This window comes from Salmo salar, unplaced genomic scaffold, assembly GCF_905237065.1.
Source record: "Salmo salar unplaced genomic scaffold, Ssal_v3.1, whole genome shotgun sequence".
Lineage (NCBI taxonomy): Eukaryota > Metazoa > Chordata > Actinopteri > Salmoniformes > Salmonidae > Salmo > Salmo salar.
In genome coordinates, this window is record NW_025549118.1 from 193,824 (window position 1) to 207,493 (window position 13,670).

The window sequence follows — 13,670 nt, forward strand, 5'->3', positions numbered from 1 at the left end:
CCGGTACCCCCTGTATATAGCCTCCACATTGACTCTGTACCGGTACCCCCCCTGTATATAGCCTCCACATTGACTCTGTACCGTAATACCCTGTATATAGCCTCCACATTGACTCTGTGCCGTAATACCCTGTATATAGCCTCACATTGACTCTGTACCGGTACGCCCCCTGTATATAGCCTCCACATTGACTCTGTACCGGTATCCCCTGTATATAGCCTCCACATTGACTCTGTACCTGTACCCCCTGTATATAGCCTCCACATTGACTCTGTACCGGTACCCCCCCTGTATATAGCCTCCACATTGACTCTGTACTGGTACACCCTGTATATAGCCTCCACATTGACTCTGTACCGTAATACCCTGTATATAGCCTCCACATTGGCTCTGTACCGTAACACCCTGTATATAGCCTCACATTGACTCTGTACCGGTACCCCCTGTATATAGCCTCCACATTGACTCTGTACCGGTACCCCCTGTATATAGACTCCACATTGACTCTGTACCGGTACCCCTGTATATAGCCTCCACATTGACTCTGTACCAGTACCCCCTGTATATAGCCTCCACATTGACTCTGTACCGGTACCCCCTGTATATAGCCTCCACATTGACTCTGTACCGGTACCCCCTGTATATAGCCTCCACATTGACTCTGTACCGGTACCCCCTGTATATAGCCTCCACATTGACTCTGTACCGGTACCCCCTGTATATAGCCTCCACATTGACTCTGTACCGGTACCCCCTGTATATAGCCTCCACATTGACTCTGTACCGGTACCCCCTGTATATAGCCTCCACATTGACTCTGTACCGGTACCCCCTGTATATAGCCTCCACATTGACTCTGTACCGGTACCCCCTGTATATAGTCTCGCTATTGATCATTTACTGCTCTTTAATTACTTATTACTTTTATCTCTTATTTTTATCCGTCATTTTTAAAACTGCATTGTTGGTTAGGGGCTTGTAAGTTAGCATTTCACAGTAAGGTCTACACCTGTTGTATTCGGCGCATGTGACTAATAAAATGTGATTAAATTTGAAACTGAATCTAGTGGGAGAATGTCAGCTATGTGTGTGTCATGATTCCAGTTACACGTCAGGTATTTAACTGAGTTCTGATTGTCATTAAAATGACTAATGGACCAGACACCCTTCCAATATGTCTGACTTCCTCATCAGATAATGGACCAGACACCCTTCCAATATGCCTGACTTCCTCATCAGATAATAGAACAGACATCCTTCCAATATGCCTGACTTCCTCATCAGATAGTGGACCAGACATCCTTCCAATATGCCTGACTTCCTCATCAGATAGTGGACCAGACATCCTTCCAATATGTCTGACTTCCTCATCAGATAATGGACCAGACATCCTTCCAATATGTCTGACTTCCTCATCAGATAATGGACCAGACACCCCTCCAATATGCCTGACTTCCTCATGAGATAGTGGACCAGACACCCCTCCAATATGCCTGCGTGTAGGTGTGTTTAAGCCGCCACATGTCATCATTAGCTTTGTCACGGAAGATCAGGATGCTGGCTATCTGCAGATGTCTGTCATGAACAAACCATCCCTAATGTTGTGGGAATTAATGACAAACGCAAACTGACCTTCAACCCACACAGATCAGTTAGCATGGGGTGTTTCCCAATACCCATCATTAGCTGCCTCCAACCCACACAGATCAGTTAGCATGGGGTGTTTCCCAATACCCATCATTAGCTGCCTCCAACCCACACAGATCAGTTAGCATGGGGTGTTTCCCAATACCCATCATTTAGCTGCCTCCAACCCACACAGATCATTTAGCATGGGATGTGTCACAGTAGTCTTTCTTCACTGGTTTCGATTCTTATATCTTATCTCACACAGCTCACTATTCTGCTGAGACTAGTAAAGACCAGAGCCATATATGTATAGATAGTGAGGCCAGGTGTCACGTCCTGACCATAGTAAGATGTGATTTTCTATGGTAGAGTAGGTCAGGGCGTGACAGGAGGTGTTTTGTGTTTTTCTATGTTTTCTAGTTCTATGTTTAAGTTCTAGTTTTTCTATTTCTATGTTTTTTTTTGTGGGGGGAGTTGATCTCCAATTGGAGGCAGCTGGTCCTCGTTGTCTCTTATTGGAGATCATATTTAAGTAGGGGTTTTTCTTCCTGGGTTTTGTGGGTTATTATCTTTTGAGTAGTGTTTGTTTCTCTCTGAGTGACGGTTTGTTGTTTTGTCAAATTCAGTTATTTATGTTTTGCAAAGTTTCACGGATTTAATAAAATGTGGAACTGGAACCACGCTGCCGTGACACCAGGTTCTAGAACGCCCACCCATATAGAACTTGGTTGTTGATGCAACAATACGACATCACTTCCTACAGCTCCCTATGAAATGACCTGCTGTAAACCAGCTAAACAGATCAGTATAATTTAACACTTCCTACGGTTCCCTATGAAATGACATTCAGGATAATATGTAAAAAAAAAATGTACTGTGTTTTTTTGTTGTTTTTGTTGATGGTTTTGGGACAGGTTTCCTGTCCAACAGACAATTTGGGATGTCTGAAGCTCCACATGCTCCCCTTGGTTCCCATCTTGTCTGTCTGCATGGAAGGATGTCCTTATTGTTCCCACATAGCCCTTACAGTATATCCTTGTGTGTGTGTGTGTGTGTGTGTCATTGCAACGCGAGCCAGATACAGTCAGAGAGTTATGTGTTGTAATTGTCTATCGTTTCCTACATGTATGACCCCGCCCTACCTTCACCCTGAGACAGTGGATGCTTCCTAAATGACTCCCTATTCCCCTATGGACCCTGGTCTAAAGTAGTGCACTACTACCCTATAGACCCTGGTCTAAAGTAGTGCACTACTACCCTATAGACCCTGGTCTAAAGTAGTGCACTACTACCCTATAGACCCTGGTCTAAAGTAGTGCACAACTACCCTATAGGCCCTGGTCTAAAGTAGTGCACTACTACCCTATAGACCCTGGTCTAAAGTAGTGCACTACTACCCTATAGACCCTGGTCTAAAGTAGTTGTAATGAAAATGTTATGATTAAAGGTTTGACTAAATGATTTCACCCTGAAAATGTATAACCGAGTGATTATAAGATGAAGGTACTAATGTGTGTGTGTGTGTAGGAAAAGTTTAAGCTTAAGGATTTAGCAATGTAAGCAAGACATTCAAGGAAAAGGGGAACTGTTAACAGACAGCAGACAACTTGTGACCACTGTGAAACTGATAACAGGAAGAAGGTCTCCCCACCCAGGGAGCGGAGAAACCTTTAGGCTTACAGTAGATTATGTAACATGGGACAGGATATGATAAGCAATGTATGTGATGGAGAAGACTTGTAAAGAAGCATTGACAGTGTTAAAGAAGAGGGGCATTTGTAAGGGGTATGACATATGATATGACCAAATGTCAGGTATAAAAGGCTGTGTACATTGTATGATATTCAGAGCTCTCGTGAATAAACTTGGTTGACTATTGTAGGCTGGGCCTCCGTCTGTGGCATTTAACCAGAACCTTACAAACTCTGGGGTGCAGACTGACTCGTTTAATTGAAGTTCAGTTTATGAACATTGGGAACAAAATTCTCATAACAGTAGTGCACTACTACCCTATAGACCCTGGTCTAAAGTAGTGCACTACTACCCTATAGACCCTGGTCTAAAGTAGTGCACTACTACCCTATAGACCCTGGTCTAAAGTAGTGCACTACTACCCTATAGACCCTGGTCTAAAGTAGTGCACTACTACCCTATAGACCCTGGTCTAAAGTAGTGCACTACTACCCTATAGACACTGGTCTAAAGTAGTGCACTACTACCCTATAGACACTGGTCTAAAGTAGTGCACTACTACCCTATAGACCCTGGTCTAAAGTAGTGCACTACTACCCTATAGACCCTGGTCTAAAGTAGTGCACTACTACCCTATAGACCCTGGTCTAAAGTAGTGCACTACTACCCTATAGACCCTGGTCTAAAGTAGTGCACTACTACCCTATAGACCCTGGTCTAAAGTAGAGCACTACTACCCTATAGACCCTGGTCTAAAGTAGTGCACTACTACCCTATAGACCCTGGTCTAAAGTAGAGCACTATGTAGAGGATAGGGTGCCGTTTGGGATGTAGCCAGTGTCCTGATCTAACCTTCAGTAGGTCGTGTTCTGTCTTGTTTTTTGTGGACCGCTGGTGTCTTTTCTATTGTTTTCTGTGGAAACTTCCCCTCCCCCTCGCTAGCTCGTAGCTCCTCACTCTGGTTCAACGACTCATCCTTCCAAACGATAAAAATCAAAGACACAAATAAACTAAAATAAAAATAATAAAAAGTCTTACCTGTTTGAGACGAACGGGTCAAATAGATGTTTTTAATGCGAAGAGTAGAAGCTCACTAAGTGGTTATCAGCCCTCACTGATTGGATGTAAGTATAGTTCCACCTGGCTGGATGGGGGGAGGGGCTAGGATGTACAGACGAATAGAAGTGGGAAGAGAGGTAAGGTGTCACACACACACACACACACACACACACACACACACACGCACACATGCAAACACACCTCAGCCCTCCCACCCCACCAGACCGGTTTGTCAACCGGCAGACATATTACAAGGCATTTAGAGGGAGAGGGATATGGAGGAAAAGGGTGTAGCATACCATCAGAGAGAGAGAGGAGGAGGGAGTAGCATACCATCAGAGAGAGAGAGGAGGAGGGAGTAGCATACCATCAGAGAGAGAGGAGGAGGAGGAGGGAGTAGCATACCATCAGAGAGAGAGAGAGGAGGAGGGAGTAGCATACCATCAGAGAGAGAGGAGGAAGAGGGAGTAGCATACCATCAGAGAGAGGAGGAGGAGGGAGTAGCATACCATCAGAGAGAGAGAGAGAGGAGGAGGGAGTAGCATACCATCAGAGAGAGAGGAGGAGGAGGAGGGAGTAGCATACCATCAGAGAGAGAGGAGGAGGAAGAGGGAGTAGCATACCATCAGAGAGAGGAGGAGGAGGGAGTAGCATACCATCAGAGAGAGAGAGGAGGAGGGAGTAGCATACCATCAGAGAGAGGAGGAGGGAGTAGCATACCATCAGAGAGAGAGGAGGGAGTAGCATACCATCAGAGAGAGGAGGAGGAGGACGTAGCATACCATCAGAGAGAGGAGGAGGAGGAAGTAGCATACCATCAGAGAGAGGAGGAGGAGGGAGTAGCATACCATCAGAGAGAGGAGGAGGAGGAAGTAGCATACCATCAGAGAGAGGAGGAGGAAGTAGCATACCATCAGAGAGAGGAGGAGGAGGGAGTAGCATACCATCAGAGAGAGAGGAGGAGGAGGGAGTAGCATACCATCAGAGAGAGAGGAGGAGGAGGGAGTAGCATACCATCAGAGAGAGGAGGAGGAGGGAGTAGCATACCATCAGAGAGAGGAGGAGGAGGGAGTAGCATACCATCAGAGAGAGGAGGAGGAGGGAGTAGCATACCATCAGAGAGAGAGGAGGAGGGAGTAGCATACCATCAGAGAGAAGAGGAGGAGGGAGTAGCATACCATCAGAGAGAGAGAGGAGGAGGGAGTAGCATACCATCAGAGAGAGGAGGAGGTGGGAGTAGCATACCATCAGAGAGAGAGGGGCGAGGAGCATACCATCAGAGAGAGGAGGGAGTAGCATACCATCAGAGAGAGAGAGGAGGGAGTAGCATACCATCAGAGAGAGAGAGGAGGAGGGAGTAGCATACCATCAGAGAGAGAGGAGGGAGTAGCATACCATCAGAGAGAGGAGGAGGAGGACGTAGCATACCATCAGAGAGAGGAGGAGGAGGGAGTAGCATACCATCAGAGAGAGGAGGAGGAGGGAGTAGCATACCATCAGAGAGAGGAGGAGGAGGGAGTAGCATACCATCAGAGAGAAAGCAGGAGGAGGGAGTAGCATATCAGAGAGAGAGGAGGAGGAGGGAGTAGCATACCATCAGAGAGAGAGGAGGAGGAGGGAGTAGCATACCATCAGAGAGAGGAGGAGGAGGGAGTAGCATACCATTAGAGAGAGGAGGAGGAGGGAGTAGCATACCATCAGAGAGAGAGGAGGAGGAGGGAGTAGCATACCATTAGAGAGAGAGGAGGAGAGAGTAGCATACCATCAGAGAGAGAGGAGGAGGGAGTAGCATACCATCAGAGAGAAGAGGAGGAGGGAGTAGCATACCATCAGAGAGAGAGAGGAGGAGGGAGTAGCATACCATCAGAGAGAGGAGGAGGTGGGAGTAGCATACCATCAGAGAGAGAGGGGCGAGGAGCATACCATCAGAGAGAGGAGGAGGGAGTAGCATACCATCAGAGAGAGAGAGGAGGAGGGAGTAGCATACCATCAGAGAGAGAGGAGGAGGAGGGAGTAGCATACCATCAGAGAGAGGAGGAGGAGGAGGGAGTAGCATACCATCAGAGAGAGGAGGAGGAGGGAGTAGCATACCATCAGAGAGAGAGAGGAGGAGGGAGTAGCATACCATCAGAGAGAGGAGGAGGAGGGAGTAGCATACCATCAGAGAGAGGAGGAGGGAGTAGCATACCATCAGAGAGAGGAGGAGGGAGTAGCATACCATCAAGAGAGAGAGGAGGAGGGAGTAGCATACCATCAGAGAGAGAGAGGAGGAGGGAGTAGCATACCATCAAAGAGAGAGGAGGGAGGAGCATACCATCGAGAGAGAGAGGAGGAGGGAGTAGCATACCATCAGAGAGAGAGAGAAGAGAGGAGGGAGTAGCATACCATCAGAGAGAGAGGAGGAGGAGGGAGTAGCATACCATCAGAGAGAGAGAGGAGGAGGAGGGAGTAGCATACCATCAGAGAGAGAGGAGGAGGGAGTAGCATACCATCAGAGAGAGAGGAGGAGGGAGTAGCATACCATCAGAGAGACAGAGGAGGAGGAGGGAGTAGCATACCATCAGAGAGAGAGAGGAGTGGGAGGGAGTAGCATACCATCAGAGAGAGGAGGAGGAAGAGGGAGTAGCATACCATCAGAGAGAGATGAGGGAGTAGCATACCATCAGAGAGAGAGAGGAGGAGGGAGTAGCATACCATCAGAGAGAGAGAGGAGGAGGGAGTAGCATACCATCAGAGAGAGGAGGAGGAGGGAGTAGCATACCATCAGAGAGGAGGAGGAGGAGGGAGTAGCATACCATCAGAGAGAGAGAGAGAGGAGGAGGGAGTAGCATACCATCAGAGAGAGGAGGAGGAGGGAGTAGCATACCATCAGAGAGAGAAGGAGGGAGTAGCATACCATCAGAGAGAGAGAGGAGGAGGGAGTAGCATACCATCAAAGAGAGAGGAGGGAGGAGCATACCATCAGAGAGAGGAGGAGGGAGTAGCATACCATCAGAGAGAGAGAGAAGAGAGGAGGGAGTAGCATACCATCAGAGAGAGAGGAGGAGGAGGGAGTAGCATACCATCAGAGAGAGGAGGAGGGAGTAGCATACCATCAGAGAGAGGAGGAGGGAGTAGCATACCATCAGAGAGAGAGAGGAGGAGGGAGTAGCATACCATCAAAGAGAGAGGAGGGAGGAGCATATCATCAGAGAGAGGAGGAGGGAGTAGCATACCATCAGAGAGAGAAGAGAGGAGGGAGTAGCATACCATCAGAGAGAGAGAGAAGAGAGGAGGGAGTAGCATACCATCAGAGAGAGAGGAGGAGGAGGGAGTAGCATACCATCAGAGAGAGAGAGGAGGAGGAGGGAGTAGCATACCATCAGAGAGAGAGGAGGAGGGAGTAGCATACCATCAGAGAGAGAGGAGGAGGGAGTAGCATACCATCAGAGAGACAGAGGAGGAGGAGGGAGTAGCATACCATCAGAGAGAGAGAGGAGTAGGAGGGAGTAGCATACCATCAGAGAGAGGAGGAGGAGGAGGGAGTAGCATACCATCAGAGAGAGGAGGAGGAGGGAGTAGCATACCATCAGAGAGAGGAGGAGGAGGGAGTAGCATACCATCAGAGAGGAGGAGGAGGAGGGAGTAGCATACCATCAGAGAGAGAGAGAGAGGAGGAGGGAGTAGCATACCATCAGAGAGAGAGGAGGAGGAGGGAGTAGCATACCATCAGAGAGAGAGAGGAGGGAGTAGCATACCATCAGAGAGAGAGAGAGGAGGAGGGAGTAGCATACCATCAGAGAGAGAGAGAGAGGAGGAGGGAGTAGCATACCATCAGAGAGAGAGAGGAGGAGGAAGGAGTAGCATACCATCAGAGAGAGAGGAGGAGGGAGTAGCATACCATCAGAGAGAGAGAGGAGGAGGGAGTAGCATACCATCAGAGACAGAGGAGGAGGGAGTAGCATACCATCAGAGAGAGGAGGAGGGAGTAGCATACCATCAGAGAGAGAGGAGGAGGAGGGAGTAGCATACCATCAGAGAGAGAGGAGGAGGGAGTAGCATACCATCAGAGAGAGAGAGGAAGAGGGAGTAGCATACCATCAGAGAGAGAGAGAGGAGGAGGGAGTAGCATACCATCAGAGAGAGAGGAGGAGGGAGTAGCATACCATCAGAGAGAGAGAGGAGGAGGGAGTAGCATACCATCAGAGAGAGGAGGAGGGAGTAGCATACCATCAGAGAGAGAGGAGGGAGTAGCATACCATCAGAGAGAGAGGAGGAGGGAGTAGCATACCATTAGAGAGAGGAGGAGGAGGGAGTAGCATACCATCAGAGAGAGATGAGGAGGGAGTAGCATACCATCAGAGAGAGGAGGAGGAGGAGGAGGGAGTAGCATACCATCAGAGAGAGGAGGAGGAGGGAGTAGCATACCATCAGAGAGATAGAGGAGGAGGGAGTAGCATACCATCAGAGAGAGAGAGAGAGGAGGAGGGAGTAGCATACCATCAGAGAGGAGGAGGAGGAGGAGGGAGTAGCATACCATCAGAGAGAGAGGAGGAGGGAGTAGCATACCATCAGAGAGAGAGAGAGAGGAGGAGGGAGTAGCATACCATCAGAGAGAGGAGGAGGAGGGAGTAGCATACCATCAGAGAGAGAGGAGGAGGGAGTAGCATACCATCAGAGAGAGAGAGAGGAGGAGGGAGTAGCATACCATCAGAGAGAGAGAGGAGGAGGGAGTAGCATACCATCAGAGAGAGAGAGGAGGAGGGAGTAGCATACCATCAGAGAGAGAGGAGGAGGGAGTAGCATACCATCAGAGAGAGAGGAGGAGGGAGTAGCATACCATCGAGAGAGAGGAGGAGGGAGTAGCATACCATCAGAGAGAGGAGGAGGAGGGAGTAGCATACCATCAGAGAGAGAGGAGGAGGGAGTAGCATACCATCAGAGAGAGAGAGGAGGAGGGAGTAGCATACCATCAGAGAGAGAGAGAGGAGGAGGGAGTAGCATACCATCAGAGAGAGAGGAGGAGGGAGTAGCATACCATCAGAGAGAGAGGAGGAGGAGGGAGTAGCATACCATCAGAGAGAGAGGAGGGAGTAGCATACCATCAGAGAGAGAGGAGGAGGGAGTAGCATACCATCAGAGAGAGAGGAGGAGGAGGGAGTAGCATACCATCAGAGAGAGATGAGGAGGGAGTGAGCATACCATCAGAGAGAGGAGGAGGAGGAGGAGGGAGTAGCATACCATCAGAGAGAGAGAGGAGGAGGGAGTAGCATACCATCAGAGAGAGAGGAGGAGGAGGGAGTAGCATACCATCAGAGAGAGAGAGAGAGGAGGAGGGAGTAGCATACCATCAGAGAGAGGAGGAGGAGGAGGAGGGAGTAGCATACCATCAGAGAGAGAGAGGAGGAGGGAGTAGCATACCATCAGAGAGAGAGAGGAGGAGGGAGTAGCATACCATCAGAGAGAGAGAGGAGGAGGGAGTAGCATACCATCAGAGAGAGGAGGAGGAGGGAGTAGCATACCATCAGAGAGAGAGAGGAGGAGGGAGTAGCATACCATCAGAGAGAGAGGAGGAGGGAGTAGCATACCATCAGAGAGAGAGAGGAGGAGGGAGTAGCATACCATCAGAGAGAGAGGAGGAGGGAGTAGCATACCATCAGAGAGAGAGGAGGAGGGAGTAGCATACCATCAGAGAGAGAGAGGAGGAGGGAGTAGCATACCATCAGAGACAGAGGAGGAGGGAGTAGCATACCATCAGAGAGAGGAGGAGGGAGTAGCATACCATCAGAGAGAGGAGGAGGGAGTAGCATACCATCAGAGAGAGAGAGAGGAGGAGGGAGTAGCATACCATCAGAGAGAGAGGAGGAGGGAGTAGCATACCATCAGAGAGAGAGGAGGAGGGAGTAGCATACCATCAGAGAGAGAGGAGGAGGGAGTAGCATACCATCAGAGAGAGGAGGAGGGAGTAGCATACCATCAGAGAGAGAGGAGGAGGGAGTAGCATACCATTAGAGAGAGGAGGAGGAGGGAGTAGCATACCATCAGAGAGAGATGAGGAGGGAGTAGCATACCATCAGAGAGAGGAGGAGGAGGAGGGAGTAGCATACCATCAGAGAGAGAGGAGGAGGAGGAGGGAGTAGCATACCATCAGAGAGAGAGGAGGGAGTAGCATACCATCAGAGAGAGAGAGGAGGAGGAGGGAGTAGCATACCATCAGAGAGAGAGGAGGAGGAGGGAGTAGCATACCATCAGAGAGAGAGAGGAGGAGGAGGGAGTAGCATACCATCGAGAGAGAGAGGAGGAGGGAGTAGCATACCATCAGAGAGAGAGGAGGAGGGAGTAGCATACCATCAGAGAGAGAGAGGAGGAGGAGGGAGTAGCATACCATCAGAGAGAGAGAGGAGGAGGAGGGAGTAGCATACCATCAGAGAGAGAGGGAGGAGGAGGGAGTAGCATACCATCAGAGAGAGAGAGGAGTAGGGAGTAGCATACCATCAGAGAGATAGAGGAGGAGGAGGGAGTAGCATACCATCAGAGAGAGAGGAGGAGGAGGGAGTAGCATACCATCAGAGAGAGAGAGAGAGGAGGAGGGAGTAGCATACCATCAGAGAGAGGAGGAGGAGGAGGAGGGAGTAGCATACCATCAGAGAGAGAGGAGGGAGTAGCATACCATCAGAGAGAGAGAGAGAGGAGGAGGGAGTAGCATACCATCAGAGAGAGGAGGAGGAGGGAGTAGCATACCATCAGAGAGAGAGGAGGAGGGAGTAGCATACCATCAGAGAGAGAGAGGAGGAGGGAGTAGCATACCATCAAAGAGAGAGAGGAGGGAGGAGCATACCATCAGAGAGAGAGGAGGAGGGAGTAGCATACCATCAGAGAGAGAAGAGAGGAGGGAGTAGCATACCATCAGAGAGAGAGAGAAGAGAGGAGGGAGTAGCATACCATCAGAGAGAGAGGAGGAGGAGGGAGTAGCATACCATCAGAGAGAGAGAGGAGGAGGAGGGAGTAGCATACCATCAGAGAGAGAGGAGGAGGGAGTAGCATACCATCAGAGAGAGAGAGGAGGAGGAGGGAGTAGCATACCATCAGAGACAGAGAGGAGGAGGGAGTAGCATACCATCAGAGAGAGAGGAGGAGGGAGTAGCATACCATCAGAGAGAGAGAGAGGAGGAGGGAGTAGCATACCATTAGAGAGAGGAGGAGGAGGGAGTAGCATACCATCAGAGAGAGATGAGGAGGGAGTAGCATACCATCAGAGAGAGGAGGAGGAGGAGGGAGTAGCATACCATCAGAGAGAGGAGGAGGAGGGAGTAGCATACCATCAGAGAGAGAGAGGAGGAGGGAGTAGCATACCATCAGAGAGAGAGAGAGAGGAGGAGGGAGTAGCATACCATCAGAGAGAGGAGGAGGAGGAGGAGGGAGTAGCATACCATCAGAGAGAGAGGAGGAGGGAGTAGCATACCATCAGAGAGAGAGAGGAGGAGGGAGTAGCATACCATCAGAGAGAGAGAGGAGGAAGGAGTAGCATACCATCAGAGAGAGAGGAGGAGGGAGTAGCATACCATCAGAGAGAGAGAGGAGGAGGGAGTAGCATACCATCAGAGACAGAGGAGGAGGGAGTAGCATACCATCAGAGAGAGAGGAGGAGGAGGAGGGAGTAGCATACCATCAGAGAGAGAGGAGGAGGAGGGAGTAGCATACCATTAGAGAGAGAGGAGGAGAGAGTAGCATACCATCAGAGAGAGAGGAGGAGGGAGTAGCATACCATCAGAGAGAAGAGGAGGAGGGAGTAGCATACCATCAGAGAGAGAGAGGAGGAGGGAGTAGCATACCATCAGAGAGAGAGAGGAGGAGGGAGTAGCATACCATCAGAGAGAGAGGGGCGAGGAGCATACCATCAGAGAGAGAGGAGGAGGGAGTAGCATACCATCAGAGAGAGAGAGGAGGAGGGAGTAGCATACCATCAGAGAGAGAGAGGAGGAGGAGGGAGTAGCATACCATCAGAGAGAGGAGGAGGAGGGAGTAGCATACCATCAGAGAGAGAGAGGAGGAGGGAGTAGCATACCATCAGAGAGAGGAGGAGGAGGGAGTAGCATACCATCAGAGAGAGAGGAGGAGGGAGTAGCATACCATCAGAGAGAGAGGAGGAGGGAGTAGCATACCATCAGAGAGAGAGGAGGAGGGAGTAGCATACCATCAGAGAGAGAGAGAGGAGGAGGGAGTAGCATACCATCAGAGAGAGAGGAGGGAGGAGCATACCATCAGAGAGAGAGGAGGAGGGAGTAGCATACCATCAGAGAGAGAGAGAGAGGAGGGAGTAGCATACCATCAGAGAGAGAGAGAAGAGAGGAGGGAGTAGCATACCATCAGAGAGAGAGGAGGAGGAGGGAGTAGCATACCATCAGAGAGAGAGAGGAGGAGGAGGGAGTAGCATACCATCAGAGAGAGAGGAGGAGGGAGTAGCATACCATCAGAGAGAGAGGAGGAGGGAGTAGCATACCATCAGAGAGACAGAGGAGGAGGAGGGAGTAGCATACCATCAGAGAGAGAGAGGAGTAGGAGGGAGTAGCATACCATCAGAGAGAGGAGGAGGAGGGAGTAGCATACCATCAGAGAGGAGGAGGAGGAGGGAGTAGCATACCATCAGAGAGAGAGAGAGGAGGAGGGAGTAGCATACCATCAGAGAGAGGAGGAGGAGGGAGTAGCATACCATCAGAGAGAGAAGGAGGGAGTAGCATACCATCAGAGAGAGAGAGGAGGAGGGAGTAGCATACCATCAAAGAGAGAGGAGGGAGGAGCATACCATCAGAGAGAGGAGGAGGGAGTAGCATACCATCAGAGAGAGAAGAGAGGAGGGAGTAGCATACCATCAGAGAGAGAGAGAAGAGAGGAGGGAGTAGCATACCATCAGAGAGAGAGGAGGAGGAGGGAGTAGCATACCATCAGAGAGAGGAGGAGGGAGTAGCATACCATCAGAGAGAGGAGGAGGGAGTAGCATACCATCAGAGAGAGAGAGGAGGAGGGAGTAGCATACCATCAAAGAGAGAGGAGGGAGGAGCATACCATCAGAGAGAGGAGGAGAGGGAGTAGCATACCATCAGAGAGAGAAGAGAGGAGGGAGTAGCATACCATCAGAGAGAGAGAGAAGAGAGGAGGGAGTAGCATACCATCAGAGAGAGAGAGGAGGAGGAGGGAGTAGCATACCATCAGAGAGAGAGAGGAGGAGGAGGGAGTAGCATACCATCAGAGAGAGAGGAGGAGGGAGTAGCATACCATCAGAGAGAGAGAGGAGGAGGGAGTAGCATACCATC

The 13,670-nt window shown here is 50.1% G+C and overlaps 1 pseudogene; it reads right to left on the reverse strand.

Moving 5' to 3' along the window:
• The window catches only part of LOC123735833 (gap junction beta-4 protein-like), a 33,301-nt pseudogene extending 28,732 nt beyond the window's left edge, over positions 1–4,569 (reverse strand).
• Between the last annotated feature and the right edge of the window lie 9,101 nt (positions 4,570–13,670).